Source organism: Coregonus clupeaformis, chromosome 2 (genome assembly GCF_020615455.1).
Source record: "Coregonus clupeaformis isolate EN_2021a chromosome 2, ASM2061545v1, whole genome shotgun sequence".
Taxonomy (NCBI): Eukaryota; Metazoa; Chordata; class Actinopteri; order Salmoniformes; family Salmonidae; genus Coregonus; species Coregonus clupeaformis.
Window position 1 is genome coordinate 19,535,024 of NC_059193.1, and position 22,866 is coordinate 19,557,889.

General features: G+C 45.0%; 1 pseudogene; it reads left to right on the plus strand.

Moving 5' to 3' along the window:
* Positions 1 to 646: 646 nt before the first annotated feature.
* Positions 647 to 22,866, plus strand: part of LOC121531159 — a 207,287-nt pseudogene continuing 185,067 nt past the window's right edge.

The following is a 22,866-nucleotide window of genomic DNA, read 5'->3' on the forward strand; positions in this document are numbered from 1 at the left end:
GTTTTTAACAGGCTAGTCTATATAGATGTTTAACAATAATTGTAAGTCACTTCTGTTCATAGCAGTATGACAACGCATTTACAAATACCAGAGGTTATGTATAGTAGATTCCGGGCTATTTTGAATAGCTTCTAATTATGAATCCAATTGTGTTCTTTGTTTTGCCTCTAACCTATCCGTGCTCACTAACACCAATTTCCCCTCATCATGTCCTTGAGGCGGCAGCTGCACCCGCTGTAAGCGGTTAGCTACTGTAGCCAATTGAAAAGCATTGGCCGCCTGTGATTGCAGTGCTTTCTCCTATTGATTGCGCGCGGAGTAATGTGGAGAGCGTGGCACTTGTGTCTTGCAGTCAGTCCTACTAGTGGAGCCGAGTTGGGCTAGCCATAGCGGGTAACGGAGTCCGGTGCACATGGAAGGAGGGTCGCTTTTTGATTCAGCGTCAGATAACATTTGATCCAAATCGACAAAAGGCCCAATCGGAGAAGCTAGTTTCTCCACCACCATCTTTGGGACGGATAAGTCTCTCTCTCTCTCTCTCTCTCTCTCTCTCTCTCTCTCTCTCTCTCTCTCTCTCTCTCTCTCTCTCTCTCTCTCTCTCTCTCTCTCTCTCTCTCTCTCTCGCTCTCTCACTCTCTCACTCTCTCACTCTCTCTCGCTCTCTCGCTCTCTCTCCCTCTCCCCCTCTCCCTCGCCTCTCGCAGTTGCAGAAAATTGCTCGGCAGCCCTGTACGCAATTGGTGCACTGTGAGCGACCATCATACATCTGGAGGATTTTCAGCGTCCGCGGGGTTGCTTATGAATTTGCTTAGGCAGGCCCTTTTAAGGAGTTGAGTACACGGGTTGGCGAAATTGATAAAATGGCACAAAACGTGGTTCTATTTTTATTGTGGCTTTCGGGCAGATCACTCGCGGGATTTCCCAATCAGATTAATATAGGTAAGTGGTGAGTAAAATAATTATAAAATCATGAAAGAATCATTCTGGCTTTTACAATTTTATGGATAATGACCGTTCTTGGTTATTTTCGGAGCAGGACCATTATTGGGTGTGTTATTAAGTAGGCTAACTTGCTTTGCTTGCAGTAAGAAATTGTGAACTTGCTCCGCCACTTTGATTACAGATGTTAAGAAATTCAATGTTAGCAAAATGCTTGAAACAAACTACCACATTGAATGGAAAATGTTGCAACTTCATAAGGGTGAAAATTGGAGGGAGCAATTCCGCAGTAACAGATTTCTGTAGACAGAATGATGAGGAGTAAAGGCGGATAATGTGTGATCTCTTTCTCCTAATTAATTTGACGGACGATCCTGCCTACATGATCACTGGTGTTTGGTTTAACACTTGAGATCCGTGTGTAAACAGAACGACGGGGATCCTTGCAGTTGAAAAATTGTTATGTAAGCTACATACAAGTCAAGTGCCACTGAAGTCGATATCTTCCTCAAGTTTTGCTCGACAGGCGGGAGGCTACCTTACACTCTTAGATAAAAATGTGCTATCTAGAACCTAAAAGGGTTCTTCGGCTGTCCCCATTGGAGAACCCTTTGAAGAACCCTTTTTGGTTCCAGGTAGAACCATTTTGGGTTAAATGTAGAACCCTTTCCACAGAGGGTTCTACATGGAACCCGAAACGGTTCTACCTGGAAGCAAAAAGGGTTCTTCTTGGAACCAAAAATAGTTATCCTATGGGGACACCCGAAGAACCCTTTTGGAAACCTTTTTTCTGTACCTACCATCCGTGGGTTGGTTTTGGGGTTCCCTCCGGGCTCTATAAAAAAATGAGGCAGAGAGAGTTGGGTGTAAATAATAATAACGGGAAACGGTAAGTTAATTATGTATGTGTATGTCTTCTAGGTGGTCTGTTCATGCGGTCCACTGTGCAGGAGCACAGTGCATTTAGGTTCGCTGTTCAGCTCTACAACACCAACCAGAACACTACGGAGAAACCCTTCCATCTCAACTACAACGTAGACAACCTTGAGTCGTCCAACAGCTTCTCAGTCACCCATGCATGTAAGTACAGAGCTATTTTCAATTAAAATCTACCTCTTCTCTGAATAAGTCCAGAATTCCCCCTTGAACACACAAGTGTGCAAACGCATGCACGTACACACGCAAGCACGCGCACACACACCACACACACACACACACACACACACACACACACACACACACACACACACACACACACACACACACACACACACACACACACACACACACACACACACACACACACACACACACACATATGACATTCATATTAACATAATGAATACATGGTATGAAAATGCTCTTGCTTGGCCTGCTTTAGCTGCAGGCGTGTAGGCCTGCTGTAGATAAGGCCAGAGTACAGAGGGTGGAGTGCAAGAGTGCCTTTAGAGATGTCTCAATGAATCACTGTTGTTGCGCTACACCAGTGGTCAACAACCTTTTCTAGACAAGATCACTTTCTGAGTCAATATGCAAGATCTACCTCTCAGATAAAAAAAAAAACATTACTTAAAAAAACGTATTAAGCCTATGCAACATTAACCATTTAAAAACAGTTATGTAGCAATGAGGTTTGTGCAGTAGTCTATAGGCCCAATATCACTGCATATTGGCTTTGCTTGAATTGCCCTGGCATTGTTGTTCTCAGACCATTTTGAAATGATATTTAAATAAATTAGGTATATGATCACACTGGTAATAGATCATTTGTTGTATCACTGTGAGGCACAGCTGAGTGAGCATAATAATTTGCTCTTTTTTTTTAATGGACTGATGGCCTCCATCTGATGGTCAGTCTGAGGGAAGGGAGGGAGGTTATTTTGGTATTTTGGTATTTTATTAGGATCCCCATTAGCTGTTGCAAAAGCAGCATCTACTCTTCCTGGGGTCCACACAAAACATGAAACATGACGTAATACACAACATAAACAGACAAGGACAGAACTACATCATTTTATTTTTTACGAAAGGCACACGTAGCCTACATATCAATACATACACACAAACCTTCTAGGTCGAATAGGGTAGAGGCGTTGTGCCGTGAGGTGTTGCTTTATTTGTTTTTTGAAACCAGGTTTGTTTTTCACTGGAGCAATATGAGATGGAACGGAGTTCCATGCTATAATGGTTCTATATAATACTGTACGCTTTCTTGAATTTGTTCTGGATTTGGGGACTGTGAAAAGACCCCTGGTGGCATGTCTGGTGGGGTAAGTGTGTGTGTCAGAGCTGTGTGTAAGTTGACTATGCAAACAATTTGGGATTTTCAACACATTAATGTTTCTTATAAAAAGTAGAAGTGATGCAGTCAGTCTCTCCTCAACTCTTAACCAAGAGAGACTGGCATGCATAGTATTTATATCAGCCCTCTGATTACAATAAAGAGCAAGATGTGCCGCTCTGTTCTGGGCCAGCTGCAGCTTAACTAGGTCTTTCCTTGCAGCACTCGACCACAATAATCAAGATAAGACAAAACTAGAGCCTGCAGGACTTACTTTTTGGATTGTGGTGTCAAAAAAGCAGAGCATCTCTTTATTACGGACCTCTCCCCATCTTTACAACCATTGAATCAATATGTTTTTACCATGACAGTTTACAATCTAAGGTAACGCCAAGTAATTTAGTCTCCTCAACTTGTTCGAAAGCCACACAATTCATTACCAGATTCAGCTGAGGTCTAGAACTTCGGGAAATGATTTGTGACAAATACAATGCTCTTAGTTTTAGAGATGTTCAGGACATTTACATTTACATCATTTAGCAGACGCTCTTATCCAGAGCAACTTACAAATTGAGGACCAGTTTATTACTGGCCACCCATTCCAAAACAGACTGCAACTCTTTGTTAAGGGTTTCAGTGACTTCATTAGCTGTGGTTGCTGATGCGTATATGGTTAAATCATCAGCATACATGGACACACATGCTTTGTTTAATGGCAGTGGCAGGTCATTGGTAAAAATAGAAAAGAGTAGAGGGCCTAGAGAGCTGCCCTGCAGTACACCACACTTTACATGTTTGACATTAGAGAAGCTTCCATTAAAGAAACCCTTTGAGTTCTATTGGATAGATAGCTCTGAATCCACTATATGGCAGAGGTTGAAAAGCCATAACACATACATTTTCTCAACAACAGGTTATGGTCAATAATATCAAAGGCTGCACTGAAATCTAACAGTACAGCTCCCACAATCTTCTTATTATCAATTTCTTTCAACCAATCATCAGTCATTATTTGTGTCAGTGAAGTACATGTTGAGAGCCCTTCTTTATATGCATGCTGCAAGTTTCTTGTTAATTTGTTTACAGAGAAATAGCATTGTATTTGGTCAAACACAATTTTTTCCAACAGTTTGCTAAGAGCTGGCAGCAAGCTTATAGGTCTGCTGTTAGAACCAGTAAAGGCCGCTTTACCACTCTTGGGTAGCGGAATGACTTTGGTTTCCCTCCAGGCCTGAGGACAAAGACTTTCCTCTAGGCTCAGATTAAAGATATGACAGATAGGAGTGGCTATAGAGTCAGCTACCATCCTCTGTAGCTTTCCATCTAAGTTGTCAATGCCAGGAGGTTTGTCATTAATTGATCGATAACAATACTTTTTCCACCTCTCCCATCCTAACTTTACAAAATTCAAACTTGCAATGCTTTTCTTTCATTTTTTTTTTATGCATGAATACGATGGCTCACTGTTCGCATTTCCTGTCTAAATTTGCCCACTTTGCCAATAAAATAATCAATAACTTAATTGGCAATATCAAATGGTTTTGTGATGAGTAAGCCATCTGATTCGATGAAAGATGGAGTTGAATTTGTCTTTCTGCCCATAATTTCATTTAAAGTACTCCAAAGTATTTTTCCCATCATTCTTTATATCATTGATTTTGGCTTCATAATACTGTTTCTTCTTCTTTTTGTTGAGTTTAGTTACAACATTTCTCAATTTGCAGTAAGTCAGCCAGTCAGATGTGCAAACAAAGCAAGAGAAAAAAATATACATTCAGCAGTCCATTAATCAATTGGTGTATGTGTGTGTGTGCTGCGTGGTTGAAGCTACGAACCTATAGGCTTCGTTCTCTCATCCCTTCCAGGTTTCTGGGAGGGAGGGTGGACAATGAGCCTGTCATAGCGGATGTAAGCAATGTCCCCACGCGCTCTGGCAGCTTTCATGGCTGGGATAAGTTCTTTCCTCTTCTGGCGCACAGCTTCAGGATAGTCCTCATTGAGTAAGATATACGTTTCTCTCAAGTTCTTGGCTCTTTCCAGAACAGCTACCTTGTCCTTGAACCTCAGGAACTTGACCACTGTGACAAATACAATGCTGGGCCTGTCACCTGGGCCGGTGGTGGGTTTTCTAGTCCTGTGGTGCACTCCACCTAAATTTTCCTGTGGTCCATCTTCAATTTCTCAGAGATCATTTCCCTCACTTTGTCCTCCGTCCAGGTCTCATGTGGAGATTCTGCAATTCCGTCCACAACCATGTTGTTCCGCATTGATTGTCTCTCGAAATTTATCCGTCATTGTTATCATGGATTCACACACAGAACTGATGTCCTCTTTCAATGACTTACAGATTGCTGTCATCTTGCCGTTCTCCTGGTTCAACATATCGAGCTGACCCTGGGAGAACTGCAAACGGTTCTTCAGGTCCTGGACCTCTCTGGTCAGGTCGTCCATAATTGTATTGTTGAATCCACCAGTATTTGGACAAAACACTTTAAGCTATTTTCTTGTTGTTGTAACAGCTGCTTGTAGAACTATTTTTGTTCGTTTCAAAGATCCTTCACCTGTGATAGAGAGACACCACTGTCCTCAACGGTACTCCCGTTGAGGACAGTGGTGAGGCTGCCTCTCTCCCGACTCAACATCCCTTCGCTCTCCCTCCCTCCGCTGAGCAAAAGGGGACACAGTCTTCCAGCTGATGGCGAAACTAAAGTCGCACTGCATTATTTCTGCCTCATGCGCCAATTCATGTTGTTACTCCTATGACCAGAGAAAGTGAAATATTCCTCGACATTAAAAAAGACAATGGCTTATAAAAATGTTGAACAAAGTGTTGACAGTGTTGAGTAACAACTTAAACAGGAACCTGCTCATAAAAACGGTATTTTGCTGTATTCGTTGTCTCTCTCTAGTCAAGGTTTTAAAAGTTTTGAAATCTCACAGTATCAACTTTGCGGTGCGTTCAATATTTCGTTTTTACAGTCTATGGCTCGAGGAAACTGTTCAGACACAGCGATCTGAGCTATCCGATTGGCCAGCCGTAGGCCTATAGGTCCACTCGATTTGCTCTCTGGGCCTGCCGGGTAGGCAGAGTTCTACCTTCAGATACATGAAATGGTTCAAAATGGAAACACTTTGCCTCTCCGGCGCTGGGGCTGCTGAATCAAGTGCATCTAACATCAACAGCACAAAATTATTTTAAAAAATATAGGAACGCAAGGCTTTATCGTTGTTTAAAAAAAAAAGAAATGTTTGGTGATCGACTAGGAATGCCTTGGAGATCGACCAGTAGATCGCAGTCAACCGTTTAGTGACCACTGCGCTACACTGAGGTAGAGATGTCTCAATGGTTCACTGTTGGTAGGCTGCATGGTATTATTGAGCTAGAGATGTCTCAATGGTTCACTGTTGGTAGGCTGCATGGTATTACTGAGGTAGATATGTCTCAATGGTTCACTGTTGGTAGGCTGCATGGTATTATTGAGGTAGAGACGTCTCAATGGTTCACTGTTGGTAGGCTGCATGGTATTATTGAGGTAGAGACGTCTCAATGGTTCACTGTTGGTAGGCTGCATGGTATTATTGAGGTAGATATGTCTCAATGGTTCACTGTTGGTAGGCTGCATGGTATTATTGAGGTAGATATGTCTCAATGGTTCACTGTTGGTAGGCTGCATGGTATTATTGAGGTAGAGATGTCTCAATGGTTCACTGTTGGTAGGCTGCATGGTATTATTGAGGTAGATATGTCTCAATGGTTCACTGTTGGTAGGCTGCATGGTATTATTGAGGTAGAGATGTCTCACTGGTTCATTGTTGGTAGGCTGCATGGTATTATTGAGGTAGAGAAGTCTCACTGGTTCATTGTTGGTAGGCTGCATGGTATTATTGAGGTAGAGATGTCTCAATGTCACGCCCTGGCTCTGGGGACTCTTTAATGTTGAGCCAGGGTGTGTAGTGTCTATGTTGTATTTTCTATGTTTCGTTCTAGTTCGTGTTTCCTATGTTGGCCAGGGTGGTTCCCAATCAGAGGCAGCTGATTCTCGTTGTCTCTGATTGGGAACCACACTTAGGCAGCCTGTTTTGCACAGTTCATTGTGGGATCTTGATCTGTATAGGTTTGTGTTGGTGAACCTTTAGACTTCACGTATCGTTTTGTTGTTTTGTTCATGTGTTAAAGTACTCATTAAAAGATGTACGCCTATCACGCTGCGCCTTGGTCCGGTTCTTACGACGATCGTGACACTCAATGGTTGATTGTTGGTAGGCTGCATGGTATTATTGAGGTAGAGATGTCTCACTGGTTTATTGTTGGTAGGCTGCATGGTATTATTGAGGTAGAGATGTCTCAATGGTTTATTGTTGGTAGGCTGCATGGTATTACTGAGTTAAACATCTCTGTAGTGATTACAAACCAAGATGTGCATATCAAATGGCACCTTGTTCATTTTGTACTGCGCTACTTTTGACCAGAGCCCATCAAAAGTAGCGCACTATAAAGGGAAAAGGGTGCCATTTGGGATAAGAGCCTGAGAATTCAAAAACCAAATTCCATTGGCAACATCCTGAGGAGAAGACCATGGATGTATGATGGGGATGGCGTGGTATCGTTACAGTGAGAGAGAGGCTGTATGGCCTTGGAAAGAAAAGACAAGAAAACATCAACAAATATGCAACAACCATGGAGCCAAGGATTCAGTGTGGGTGGTTTCAGCGTTCTCCTTAACAGATGTAAATGGTTGGATAAAACTGAGTTGGATAAAAAACATCAGAATAGTGTTTTTAATCTAGGTAGGAGTATCGACTCTGATATGGGTATCTCCATATTTAAAAAGTGTTTAAGAGTAGGAGTTGCCTTTCAGATCATAATGAATAAGATAACATGGACAGGGGGACCTAAACACCTGATCCTAGATCAGCACTCCTTCTCTGAGATGCTTTACAGGCTCTGATCAGATGCATACTTCCTTCCTATAAGCTTTTCCACCTAAATCACTGCACCACTGGATAGAAATCAATACAGACTCCACTCTATCAATAACATGCTTCTCCCTCCATGCTGCTGTTATATGTATCTCCTCTCAGTTTGGCCAATGGCTTATCCATCCAGTCATCCATTCAAACTGCTCACTGCTCTGCTCTCTACTGTGTTCAAACTGCGCTCTGCTCTCTACTGTGTTCAAACTGCACTCTGCTCTCTACTGTGCCATTGTTTGTTGTTGCTGGGGGTCGATGTGTCAAATTACCTCGTTTTAGGATGCTGTATATTGTGCTCCTTGTGGCCTTGTTTTGATCTGATTACAGGAAACATAAAGAAAGAGTCATGAAAGGGAGAGGAGAGGAGAGGAGAGGAGAGGAGAGGAGAGGAGAGGAGAGGAGAGGAGAGGAGAGGAGAGGAGAGGGAGAGGAGAGGAGAGAGGAGAGGAGAGGAGAGGAGAGGAGAGGAGAGGAGAGGAGAGGAGAGGAGAGGGAGGAAAGGTGAGGAGAGGGGAGGAGAGGGGAGAGGAGGGGGAAGAGAGGAGAGGAGAGGGGAGGGATAGAGAGGGGAGGGATAGAGAGGAGAGGGGAAGAGAGAAGAGGAGAAGAGAGGGGAGGGGAAGAGAGGAGAGGGGAAGAGAGGAGAGGGGAGGGAAATAGAGGAGAGGGGGAGAGGAGAGGGGAGGGGAGTGGAGGGGAGAGGAGGGGGAAGAGAGGAGATGGGAGGGATAGAGAGGGGAGGGATAGAGAGGAGAGGGGAAGAGGAGAAGAGAGGGGAGGGGAAGAGAGGAGAGGGGAAGAGAGGAGAGGGGAGGGAAAGGCGAGGAGAGGCGAGGAGAGGGAAAGAGAGGAGAGGAGAGGAGAGTGGAAGAGAGGAGACAAGAGGGGGAGGAGAGGAGAGGAGAGGAGAGGAGAGGAGAGGAGAGAGGAAAGGAAAGGCGAGGAGAGGCGAGGAGAGGGAAAGAGAGGAGAGGAGAGGAGAGTGGAAGAGAGGAGACAAGAGGGGAGGAGAGGAGAGGAGAGGAGAGGAGAGGAGAGGAGAGGAGAGGAGAGGAGAGGAGAGGAGAGGAGAGGAGAGGAGAGGAGAGGAGAGGAGAGGAGAGGAGAGGATAGGGAAAGATAGGGGAAGAAAGGAGAGGAAATGAGAGGGAAGAGAGGAGAGGAGAGGTGAAGAGAGGGGAGGAGAGAATAGAAAAGGAGAGGGGAAGAGAAGAAAGGTGAGGAGAGGGGAAGATAGGAGAGAAGAGGGGAGGAGAGGCCAAGAGAGGAGAGGGGAGGGGAGGAGGGGAGAGGGGAAGAGAGGAGAGGAGAGGTGAGGAGAGGAGAGGAGAGGGAAAGAGAAGAGAGGGGAGGAGAGGAGAGGGGAAGAGAGGAGAGGGGAAGAGAGGGAAAGAGAAGGGAAGAGAGGAGAGGGGTGGAGAGGGGAGCGGAAGAGAGGAGAGGGGAGGGAAAGAGAGGAGAGGAAAGGAGAGGGGAAGAGAGGGGAGGAGAGGAGAGGGAAAGAGGGGAGGGGAGGAGAGGAGAGGAGAGGGAAAGAGAAGGGAAGAGAGGGGAAGAGAGGAGAGGGGAGGAGAGGTGAGAAGAGGAGAGGGAAATCGAGGGGAAAAGAGGAGAGGAGAGGGGAGTGAAAGAGAGGAGAGGAAAGGGGAGGGGAAGAGAGGTGAGGAGGGGGGAAGAAAGGAGAGGAGAGGGGAAGATAGGAGAGAAGAGGGGAGGAGAGGGCAAGAGAGGGGAGGGGGGGAGGGGAGAGGGGAAGAAAGGTGGGGGGAAGATAGGAGAGGGAAAGAGAGGAGAGGAGAGGAAGGAGAGGAGAGGGAAAGAGCAGAGAGGGGAGGAGAGGAGAGGGGAAGAGAGGGAAAGAGAAGGGAAGAGAAGAGAGGGGAGCGGAAGAGAGGAGAGGGGAGGGAAAGAGAGGAGAGGAAAGGAGAGGGGAAGAGATGGGAGGAGAGGAAAGGAGAGGAGAGGGAAAGAGAGGAGAGGGAAAGAGAGTGGAGGGGAGGAGGGGAGAGGAGAGGAGAGGAGAGGGAAAGAGAAGGGAAGAGAGGAGAGGGGAGGAGAGGGGAGGAGAGGGGAATAGAGGGGAGGGGAGGAGAGGTGAGAAGAGGGGAAGAGAGGAGAGGGGAGGAGAGGAGAGCGAAATAATTGAGGGGAAGATAGGAGAGGGGAAGAGAGGAGAGGGCAGTGAATGAGAGGAGAGGAAAGGGGAGGGGAAGAGAGGTGAGGAGAGGGGAAGAGAGGAGAGGAGAGGGAAAGAGTGGGGAGGAAAGGGGAGGGGAAGAGAGGAGTGGTGAGGGAAAGAGAGGAGAGGAGAGGGGAGGGGAAGAGAGGTGAGGAGAGGAGAAGAGAGGAGAGGGGAGGAGAGGAGAGGGAAAGAGAGGAGAGGAGAGGGTAGGGGAAGAGAGGAAAGGGAACAATAGGAGAGGAGAGGGGAGGGTAAGAGAGGTGAGGAGAGGGGAGGAGAGGGAAAGAGAGGAGAGTAGAGGGGAAGAGAGGAGAAGGGAAGAGAGGAGAGGAGAGGGAAAGAGAATGGGAGGAAAAAGAAAGAAGGGTAAGCAAGACAAAGTTAATATGGTATCACATTAGACTCATAGTAGACTCACAGTAGACTCACTGTAGACTCACTGTAGACTCACTGTAGACTTACAGTAGACTCTCGGTAGACTCACGGTAGACTCACGGTAGACACAGTAGACTCACAATAGACTCACAGTAGACTCTCGGTAGACTCACGGTACTCTCACCGTATTCTCTCGGTAGACTCACAGTAGACTCTTAGTAGACTCTCGGTAGACTCTCGGTAGACTCTCGGTAGACACACAGTAGACTCCCAGTAGACTCTAAGTAGACTCTCATTAGACTCTCAATTATACACAGTAGACTCACAGTAGACTCACAGTAGACTCACAGTAGACTCACAGTAGACATAAAATAGACTCACAGTAGACTCTCGGTACACTCACAGTAGACTCACGGTAGACTCACAGTAGACTCACGGTAGACTCACAGTAGACTCTTAGTAGACTCTCGGTAGACTCTCGGTAGACTCTCGGTAGACACACAGTAGACTCCCAGTAGACTCTAAGTAGACTCTCATTAGACTCTCAATTATACACAGTAGACTCACAGTAGACTCACAGTAGACTCACAGTAGACTCACAGTAGACATAAAATAGACTCACAGTAGACTCTCGGTACACTCACAGTAGACTCACGGTAGACTCACAGTAGACTTAAAATAGACTCACAGTAGACTCTCGGTAGACACACAGTAGACTCACAGTAGACTCCCATTAGACTCTCAATTATACACAGTAGACTCACAGTAAACTCACAGTAGACTCACAGTAGACTCACAGTAGACTCACAGTAGACTTAAAATAGACTCACAGTAGACTCTCGGTAGACACACAGTAGACTCACAGTAGACTCCCATTAGACTCTCAATTATACACAGTAGACTCACAGTAAACTCAAGGTAGACTCACAGTAGACTCACAGTAGACTTAAAATAGACTCACAGTAGACTCTCGGTAGACTCACGGTAGACTCACAGTAGACTCTCGGTACACTCACAGTAGACTCTCGGTACACTCACAGTAGACTCACGGTAGACTCACAGTAGACTCTTGGTAGACTCTCGGTAGACTCTCGGTATACTCTCATTAGACTCTCAGCAGACTAAGACAAATAGTAGACTTACAGTAGACTCTCGGTAGACTCTCGGTAGACTCTCGGTAGACTCACGGTAGACTCACAGTAGACTCACAGTAGACTCACAGTAGACTCACAGTAGACTCACAGTAGACTCATAGTAGACTTACAGTAGACTCACAGTAGACTCACAGTGGACTAACAGTATATTAATGGTAGATTCTTAGTAGACACAGTAGACTCATAGACTCTCAGTAGACTCTCAGTAGACTCTCAGTAGACTCTCAGTAGACTCACGGTAGACTCACGGTAGACTCACAGTAGACTCAGTAGACCCACAGTAGACTAAGTAGATCCACAATTATTTCACAGTAGATTCACAGCAGATTCACAGTAGACTCACAGTAGACTCTCTGTAGACTCTCTGTAGACTCTCAGTAGACTCAGACTCACAGTAGACTCATGGTAGACACAGTAGTCTCACATTAGACTCACAGTAGACTCACATAAGACTCATAGTAGACACAGTAAACTCTCAATAGACTCTCTGTAGACTCTCAGTAGACTCATGGTACACTCTCGGCAGACACTCGGTAGACTCTTGGTAGACTCTCGGTAGACTCACAGTAGACTCACAGTAGACTCTTAGTAGACTCACAGTAGACTCTTAGTAGACTCTCAGTAGACTCTTAGTAGACTCTCAGTAGACTCACAGTAGACTCACGGTAGACTCACTGTAGACTAACTGTAGATTATTGGTAGACTCTTAGTAGACTCACTGTACACAATAGACTCTCAGTAGACTCTCTGTAGGCTCTCAGTAGACTCAGACTCACAGTGGACTCACAGTAGACACAGTAGACTCACAATAGACTCACGGTAGACTCACGATGGACTCACTGTAGTCTCACGGTAGACTCTCTGTAGACTCTCAGTAGACTCTCAGTAAACTCAGACTCACAGTAGACTCACAGTAGACTCACAGTAGACTCAGTAGACTCACAGCACACTCAGTAGACTCATAGTAGACTCTCAGTTGACTCATGGTAGACTCACAGTACACTCATAGTAGACACAGAACACTCGCGGTAGACTCACGGTAGACTCATTAGACTCACAGTAGACTCTTGGTAGACTCTCAGTAGACTCTCTCAGTAGACTCAGACTCACAGTAGACTCACAGTAAACTCAGACTCACAGTAGACGCACGGTAGACTCACGGTAGAGTCTCGAAATACTCTCGGTAGACTAACAGTAGAATCACAATAGGCTCTCGGTAGACTCTCAGTAGACTCAGACTCACAGTGGACACAGTAGACACACATTAGACACTTTGACTCACAATAGACACAATAGACTCATGGTAGACTCAAGGTAGACTCACAGTAGACTCACGGTAGACTCACGTTAGACTCATGTTAGATTCAGTAGACTCACAGCATACTCACAGTAGACTTAGTTGACTCACAATATACTCACAGTAGACTTAGTTGACTCACAATATACTCACAGTAGACTCAGTAGACTGAAAGTACACTCAGTAGACCCAGAGTAGACCCACAGTAGACTCACAGTAGACTCACAGTATACTTATTAGACTCACAGTAGACTCAGTAAACTCACAGTAGACTCACGGTAGACTCACGGTAGACTCACGGTAGATTCACGGTCGATTCACGGTAGATTCATATTAGATTCACAGTAGACACACAGTAGACTCACAGTACTCTCAGTAGACTCACAGTAGACTCACGGTAGACTCAGTAGACTCACAATAGACTCACAGTAGACTCAGTAGACTTAGTAGACTCACAGTACACTCAGTAGACTCACAGTAGACTCAGTAATCTCACAGTAGACTCTCAGTAGACTCAGAGTAGACTTATTAGACTCACAGTGGATTCAGTAGACTCACAGTACTCTCAGTAGACTTAGTAGACTCACAGTGGATTCAGTAGACTCACAGTACTCTCAGTAGACTCAGTAGACTCACAGTGGACTCACAGTGGACTCTCAGTAGACTATCTGTAGACTCTCGAGTAGACTCACAGTAGACTCACGGTAGACTCACAGTAGACTCAATAGACTCAGAGTAGGCTCACGGTAGACTCAGTAGACTCAGAGTAGACTTATTAGACTCACAGTGGATTCAGTAGACTCACAGTACTCTCAGTAGACTCAGTAGACTCACAGTGGATTCAGTAGACTCACGGTAGACTCACGGTAGATTCACGGTAGATTCACGGTACATTCATAGTAGATTCACAGTAGACACACAGTAGACTCATAGTAGACGCACAGTAGATGCACAGTAGACTCACGGTAGGCTCAGTAGACTCACAGTAGACTCATAGTAGACTTAGTAGACACAGTAGACTGTAGGCGGTGATGCAACCAGTCGCGGTATGCTCTCGATGGTGCAGCTGTAGAACTCACAGTAGACTCACGGTAGGCCCACTCCAATTTGCATTCCGCCCCTACGGATCCACAGATGACGCAATCTCTATTGCAGTCCACACTGCCCTTTCCCACCTGGACAAAAAGGAACACCTACAGTTGAAGTCGGAAGTATACATACACCTTAGCCAAATACATTTAAACTCAGTTTTTTTCACTATTCCTGACATTTAATCCTAGTAAAAATTCCCTGTCTTAGGTAAGTTAGGATCATCACTTTATTTTAAGAATGTCAAATGTCAAAATAATTTTTATTTTTTATTTTTTATTTTACCTTTATTTAACTAGGCAAGTCAGTTAAGAACACATTCTTATTTACAATGACGGCCTACACCGGCCAAACCCGGTAGGAGAGAGAATGATTTATTTCAGGTTTTATTTCTTTCATCACATGTGGGTCAGACGTGGGTCAGACGTTTACATACACTCAATTAGTATTTAAATTGTTTAACTTGGGTCAAACATTCCGGGTAGCCTTCCACAAGCTTCCCACAATAAGTTGGGTGAATTTTGGCCCATTCCTCCTGAAAGAGCTGGTGTAACTGAGTCAGGTTTGTAGGCCTCCTTGCTCGCACACGCTTTTTCAGTTCTGCCCACAAATGTTCTATAGGATTGAGGTCAGGGCTTTGTGATGGCAACTCCAATACTTTGACTTAGTTGTCCTTAAGCCATTTTGCCACAACTTTGGAAGTATGCTTGGGGTCATTGTCCATTTGGAAGACCAATTTGCGACCAAGTTTTAACTTCCTGACTGATGTCTTGAGATGTTGCTTCAATATATCCACTTAATTTTCCTTCCTCATGATGCCATCTATTTTGTGAAGTGCAGCAAAGCACCCCCACAGCATGATGCTGCCACCCCCGTGCTTCATGGTTGGGATGGTGTTCTTCGGCTTGCAAGCTTCCCGTTTTTCCTCCAAACATAACGATGGTCATTATGGCCAAACAGTTCTATTTTTGTTTCATCAGACCAGAGGATATTTCTCCAAAAAGTACGATCTTTGTCCCCATGTGCAGTTGCAAACCGTAGTCTGGCTTTTTTATGGCGGTTTTAGAGCAGTGGCTTCTTCCTTGCTGAGCGGCCTTTCAGGTTATGTCGATATAGGACACGTTTTACTGTGGATATAGATACTTTTGTACCTGTTTCCTCCAGCATCTTCACTAGGTCCTTTGCTGTTGTTCTGGGATAGATTTGCACTTTTCGCACCAAAGTACATTCATCTCTAGGAGACAGAACGTGTCTCCTTCCTGAGCGGTATGACTGCTGTGTGGTCCAATGGTGTTTATACTTGCATACTATTGTTTGTACACATGAAAGTGGTACCTTCAGGCATTTGGAAATTGCTCCCAAGGATGAACCAGACTTGTGGAGGTCTACAATCTCCTCTCCTCTCGTCTCTCCTCTGTCTCCCCCAGCTCAGCTCTCTCTGCAGTGTCAGCTCATTAGCACACAGACCTCATATCGCCTCACTGCGCTGTCATTGGGTGAAGGAAAAAAATCCATACCGCTCCACCAACCCCCACCTCAAAGCACCACACACCGGCAAGTGAGTTGAGACTGAGTCCTGCAGTGGAGAGGTGGGTCTGAGAGCTGAGGGAGATGAAGCAGAGAAAGGAGAGGTGGGGTGGTGGAGAGGTGGGGTGGTGGAGAGGTGGGTCTGAGAGGTGAGGGAGATGAAGCAGAGAAAGCAAAGCCCCCCATATCACAGTTAGCCAGCCAGAGAAGCGTGGGCTGGGCTGTTACCCTGCCATGGCGTCCTAGCTAACGAACACGTCCTGTCCCCTCTCCTTCACCCTGTTGATAAGGACACAGAAACAATAAGCAAATGAGTAAATAAATAATAGATAATGTGATTGGTAATTTCACGCGTGTTGAAGGAGCAGGGGAGCATGGGAGGAAGAGGGCTAGATATCAGAATCTAATTAAAACCATGAAGGCAGGCAGGAGCAGAGACAGTCTTCTTCTTCTTAGCTTAGAGAGAGGATCGGGCTCCGGAGGGAGCCGCTGTGGCCCCATTTCTGCTTTCTCGCTCACACTCATCAACGCCACCATTCACGTCTTACAGCAGCTCGATGAAGAGTGTGCGTGTGTGTCTGCATGTGGGTGTGTTTGTGTGTGCGTGCATACACTGTGTGTGAGAAATGTATGAGCCTTTGATGATGTTGAGGAAGGTGTGGAAAAGCAAGGTGTGCTCTGTCAGTCTCTGCACTGAAAATAGTGTGAAGTTGTCAACAACCATTCCAGTTTTGTTTTGGGAACTGTTTCTTTGATGAGTTTAGGAAGGCGTCTGCTAGGGGTTGAATCTGCCTCTCCACTACTGTATGAGCAGGACATACTGTCCTACATACGGGCCTAGGCTCAGGGGAAACCCCAAATGCCATGATATTTGACCAGAGCCATATGTGCCCTGGGTCTTGGTCAAAAGTAGTGCACTATAAAGGGAAGAGTTTGCCATTTGGGAGGCATACTCAGTCTTCTACTCAACATGAAGGCTGTCAAACTGTTGCTGGACCTGACTAGGACTTTGAGCTGGAGCTTTTGAAATTATGATTTATTTAACAGTGGAATGACATGTTATTCTCCCTCAACATGATCAGCAGCATGTACTAGATCAGATCTGAGCCTTGTTTCCTGTTCAGGAAGCTAGCTAGCGTAGCGTCCTGGGAGCCCTGTCAAGCTGAGCCTGCAAATAACAGACAGTTCCTGCTGAGCTACAGCACAATAGTCCTCATACACACACACACACACACACACACACACACACACACACACGCACACACACATACACACACGCACACACGTAGAGAGTCAGTCGTGTGTTGAGCCATTCTGATGCTGCTGAAGCTGTCCGTACCACAGTTGCCATTCTGATGCTGCTGAAGCTGTCCGTACCACAGTTGTATTAGAGTGCTGATCCAGGATCAGTTTTGCCTTTTTAGATGGTTATGAATAAAGTTATATGGATCAGCACTCCTGCTCTTTGTGGATATGGGCCCTGGTCATGGTTTTCAAAGAACAATCTCTGACGAAGTCAGTGAGGCCGATACGTACGTCAGCTTTAAACAACTGATACTGGTAGAGCAGTGAGGCCGATACGTACGTCAGCTTTAAACAACTGATACTGGTAGAGCAGTGAGGCCGATACGTACGTCAGCTTTAAACAACTGATACTGGTAGAGCAGTGAGGCCGATACGTACGTCAGCTTTAAACAACTGATACTGGTAGAGCAGTGAGGCCGATGCGTACGTCAGCTTTAAACAACTGATACTGGTAGAGAGAGTGCAGAGTGCAGAGTTTAACTTTCTCTGTGAGTCCTGTTGTCATGAAATGTTAAAGTGGATTTAACACTCTAAAGCGTTATGGCTACTGACTGACCAGCTTAGCAAAACAAAGACAACCAGGTGTCTTTCTAAGTGGAATGAAGAAGTGGACAGCCGGAAGCTCTGCAAGCTGTCGTGAGTGTGTACTATTTACCGCTAGTGTATAGGAACCAGGAACCATCACTGGACATTGTGTCGGGAGGAAGGAGTTTCCTCTGAGTTCCAAATGGCATTCTATTCCCTATGAAGTGCACTACTTTTTGACCAGTGCACTATTGGCCCTATGTCAAAATTAGTGCACTATATACAAATGTAGGATCTTAATTTGGGACGCAGTGGAAACACAAACCTCCCCCTCCCCTACAAACACACTCTTTAGGTTTTGATCAGTATTAGAGTTGCTGCTACTATTGTAGTTTAATACCCCATGCATTACTCCACCACTGTACCACAGTAACTAGTTCACTCAAAGATACTGAAATGAAAGCCAGTGCGACCTTACGCTTTCTCTCTGTTCCATTCCAACTATCAACCCAGCGTAACCATTTACCAGGCAGTATATTAAGGGAACTACCAGTATGCTAATCCTGGTGGAATCATGAATAAACAGAAAGTTACAGCAGAACCACGTCTTTCAAGTGCAGATTAAAGCTTTCAGACAGTCATTGAATTACTGACCGGCAGCAAAAAAAATTGTGTCTTTAGTAATCCTTCAGGCTGCGCTTTGTAGTGTTAGGTGTCACCATAGGGTGCTGGAGGCATGCACGTAAACACACTGAAGAGCAGGCTACATTATGATTGAGTGCACGCTGCAAACAGATGAAAGGGTCTATTTCAGACTGGGAAGTCTGCATGATATTGTTATGGTTCTTGCTCTGTTGTGAGAGATGACAGTAAACACAAACGGCAGCATCAGCCAGCTAGCAGCCTCAAGTGACTGTCTGTCTACACACACCTGATCTTTAACCACAGTCTGGCTGAGAGAGAGAGAGAGAGAGAGAGAGAGAGAGAGAGAGAGAGAGAGAGAGAGAGAGAGAGAGAGAGAGAGAGAGAGAGAGAGAGAGAGAGAGAGAGAGAGAGAGAGAGAGAGAGAGAGAGAGAGAGAGAGAGAGAGAGAGAGAGAGAGAGAGAGAGAGAGAGAGAGAGAGAGATGCAATCTCCATAGATAAACATTGGCAGTAGAATGGCCTTACTGAAGCGCTCAGTGACTTTCAACGTGGCACCATCATAGGATGCCACCTTTCCAACAAGTCAGTTCGTCAGATTCCTGCCCTGCTAGAGCTGCCCCAGTCAACTGTAAGTGCTGTTATTGTGAAGTGGAAAAGTCTAGCAGCAACAACGGTTCGGCCGCGAAGTGGTAGGCCACACAAGCTCACAGAATGGGACCGCCGACCTCTCTGGAGGAAACAGGTACAAAAGTATCTATATCCACAGTAAAATGAGTCCTATATCGACATAACCTGAAAGGCCGCTCAGCAAGGAAGAAGCCACTGCTCCAACACCGCCATAAAAAAGCCAGACTACAGTTTGCAACTGCACATGGGGACAAAGATCGTACTTTTTGGGAGAAATGTCCTCTGGTCTGATGAAACAAAAATATAACTGTTTTGCCATAATGACCATCGTTATGTTTGGAGGAAAAAGGAGGGGCTTGCAAGCCGAAGAACACCATCCAAATCGTGAAGCACGGGGGTGGCAGAATCATGCTGTGGGGGTGCTTTGCTGCAAGAGGGACTGGTGCACTTCACAAACTAGATGGCATCATGAGGAAGGAAAATTATGTGGATATATTGAAGCAACATCTCAAGACATCAGTCAGGAAGTTAAAGCTTGGTCGCAAATGGGTCTTCCAAATGGACAATGACCCCAAGCATGCTTCCAAAGATGTGGAAAAATGGCTTAAGGACAACAAAGTCAAGGTATTGGAGTGGCCATGACAAAGCCCTGACCTCAATCCTATAGAACATTTGTGGGAAGAACTGGAAAAAAACATGTGCGAGCAAGGAGGCCTACAAACCTGACTCAGTTACACCAGCTCTGTCAGGAGGAATGGGCCAAAATTCACCCAACTTATTGTGGGAAGCTTGTGAAAGGCTACCCGAAACGTTTGACCCAAGTTAAACAATTTAAAGGCAATGCTACCAAATACTAATTGAGTGTATGTAAACTTCTGACCCACTGGGAATGTGATGAAAGAAATAAAAGCTGAAAGAAATAATTATCTCTACTATTATTCTGACATTTCACATTCTTAAAATAAAGTGGTGATCCTAACTGACCTAAGACAGGGAATTTTTACTAGGATTAAATGTCAGGAATTGTGAAAAACTGAGTTTAAATGTATTTGGCTAATGTGTATGTAAACTTCCGACTTCAACAGTACAGTGTAGACATTGTTAATGTTGTAAATGGCTGTTGTAGCTGGAAACTTGCTGATTTTTAATGGAATATCTACATAGGCGTACAGAGGCCCATTATCAGCAACCATCAGTCCTGTGTTCCAATGGCACGTTGTGTTTGCTAATCCAAGTTTAAATTTTAAAAGGCTAATTGATCATTAGAAAACCCTTTTGCAATTATGTTAGCACAGCTGAAAACTGTTGTGCTGATTAAAGAAGCAATAAAACTGGCCTTCTTGAGACCTAATTGAGTATCTGGAGCATCAGCAATTGTGGGTTCGATTACAGGATCAAAATGTTCAGAAACAAAGACCTTTCTTCTGAAACTGGTCAGTCTATTCTTGTTCTGAGAAATTAAGGCTATTCCATGCGAGAAATTGCCAAGAAACTGAAGATCTTGTTCAATGCTGTGTACTACTCCCTTCACAGAACAGTGCAAACTGGCTCTAACCAGAATAGAAAGAGGAGTGGGAGGCCCCGGTGCACAACTCAGCAAGAGGACAAATACATTAGAGTGACTAGTTTGTGAAACAGACACTTCACAGGTCCGCAACTGGCAGCTTCATTAAATAGTACCCGCAAAACACCAGTCTCAACGTCAACAGTGAAGAGGCGACTCCGGGATGATGACCTTCTAGGTAGAGTTGCAAAGAAAAAGCAATATTTCAGATTGGCCAATAAAAACAAAAGATTAAGATGGGCAAAAGAACACAGACACTGGACAGAGGGAGATTGGAAAAAAGTGTTATGGACAGACAAATCGAAGTTTGAGGTGTTTGGATCACAAAGAAGAACATTTGTGAGACACAGAACAAATGAAAAGATGCTGGAGGAGTGCTTGATGCCATCTGTCAAGCATGGTGGAGGCAATGTGATGGTCTGGGGGTGCTTTGGTGGTGGTAAAGTGGGAGATTTGTACAGAGTAAAAGGGATCGTGAAGAAGGAAGGCTATCACTCCATTTTGCAACGCCATGCCATACCCTGTGGATGGCGCTTGATTGGAGCCAATTTCCTCCAATGACCCAAAGCACAGCTCCAAACTATGCAAGAACAATTTAGGGAAGAAGCAGTCAGCTGGTATTCTGTCTATAATGGAGTGGCCAGCACAGTCACCGGCTCTCAACCCTATTGAGCTGTTGTGGGAGCAGCTTGACCGTATGGTACGTAAGAAGTGCCCATCAAGCCAATCTAACTTGTGGGAGGTGCTTCAGGAAGTATGGGGTAAAATCTCTTCAGATTACCTCAATTAACTGACAACTAGAATGCCAAAGGTCTGCAAGGCTGTAATTTTTGCAAATGGAGGATTCTTTGACGAAAGCAAAGTTTGAAGGACACAATTATTATTTCTATTAAAAATCATTATTTCTAACCTTGTCAATGACTACATTTCCTATGCATTTTGCTATATTTCCTATTCAAACTCATTTCATGTATGTTTTCATGGAAAACAAGGACATTTCTAAGTGACCCCAAACTTTTGAACGGTAGTGTAATATATATATATATATATATATATATATATATATATATATATATATATATATATATATATATATAGCGAAAGGGATGGAGGGTGAGAGAGAGAGAGAGAGAGAGAGAGAGAGAGAGACTGAGTTCTTCAGGCTACAGGGAGAGAACCCTTGGTCACGCTATCATGGCCCAGCTGCGCAAGAGCCACATATGGAGACCAGACCCTTTTATATATACACACACACACACACACACACACACACACACACACACACACACACACACACACACACACACACACACACACACACACATTCACACATAGTGGTGCACTGCAAACGTGTCATACTGGGGGTAGTGAATTGGAAGAGAGGACAGGGAGAACAGAATGGACGGAGAATAGCAGCAGGGGACAACAGTGAGATCTGATGATGATGATTGGGTTTCTTTATCCTTGTCTGCCCTGTCTCGTTCTCTTTCTTCGTGATATGGATCTGTTGTCACCCCCCTTCCTGTATTTTGCTATGTTCCCTTCCTGTTCCCCTCAGGGTTACCAGGGTATGTAACCTCATCCTGGTTTGTTACTGTTTCTCTTAACCTCACATAATTTGACGGTAAAATCCTGGCTGCTTGTCAGCCTCCAAAACAGACCATTACATCATCTGACGGTAAAGACCTGGCTGCCTGTCAGCCTCCACACTAGACTACTGCAACACCGTTTCCCCTGCCATAACCCCTCACACTAGACCACTGCAACACCGTTTCCCCTGCCATAACCCCTCACACTAGACCACTGCAACACTGTTTCCCCTGCCATAACCCCTCACACTAGACCACTGCAACACTGTTTCCCCTGCCATAACCCCTCTCACTAGACCACTGCAACACCGTTTCCCCTGCCATAAACCCTCACACTAGACTACTGCTATTCTATCTCACTACCAGACAGATTCAACACCATTAATTTTTTATCAGAATATCAACCTGAGGAGAAGTGTTGCTGTTGGTATGTATGTGTGTGTGTGTGTGTGTGGAGTGTTATTTGTCTTGGACTCAATGCTGGTCTCCAGATGCCTGTCTGATTAAACAACAGCTTCCTGCTGCTTGAGGAAGAAGAGCCCACATATGCACACACACGCACACACACACACACACACACACACACACACACACACACACACACACACACACACACACACACACACACACACACACACACACACACACACACACACACACACACACACACACACACACACACACACACACACACACACACAGTTCTCCTCAGGTTGACTTTAAGATGATATTTTGATAGTCTGATAACACATTCATTGTGTTTTAGCAAATATAGATGTTTCATTAATTGAATA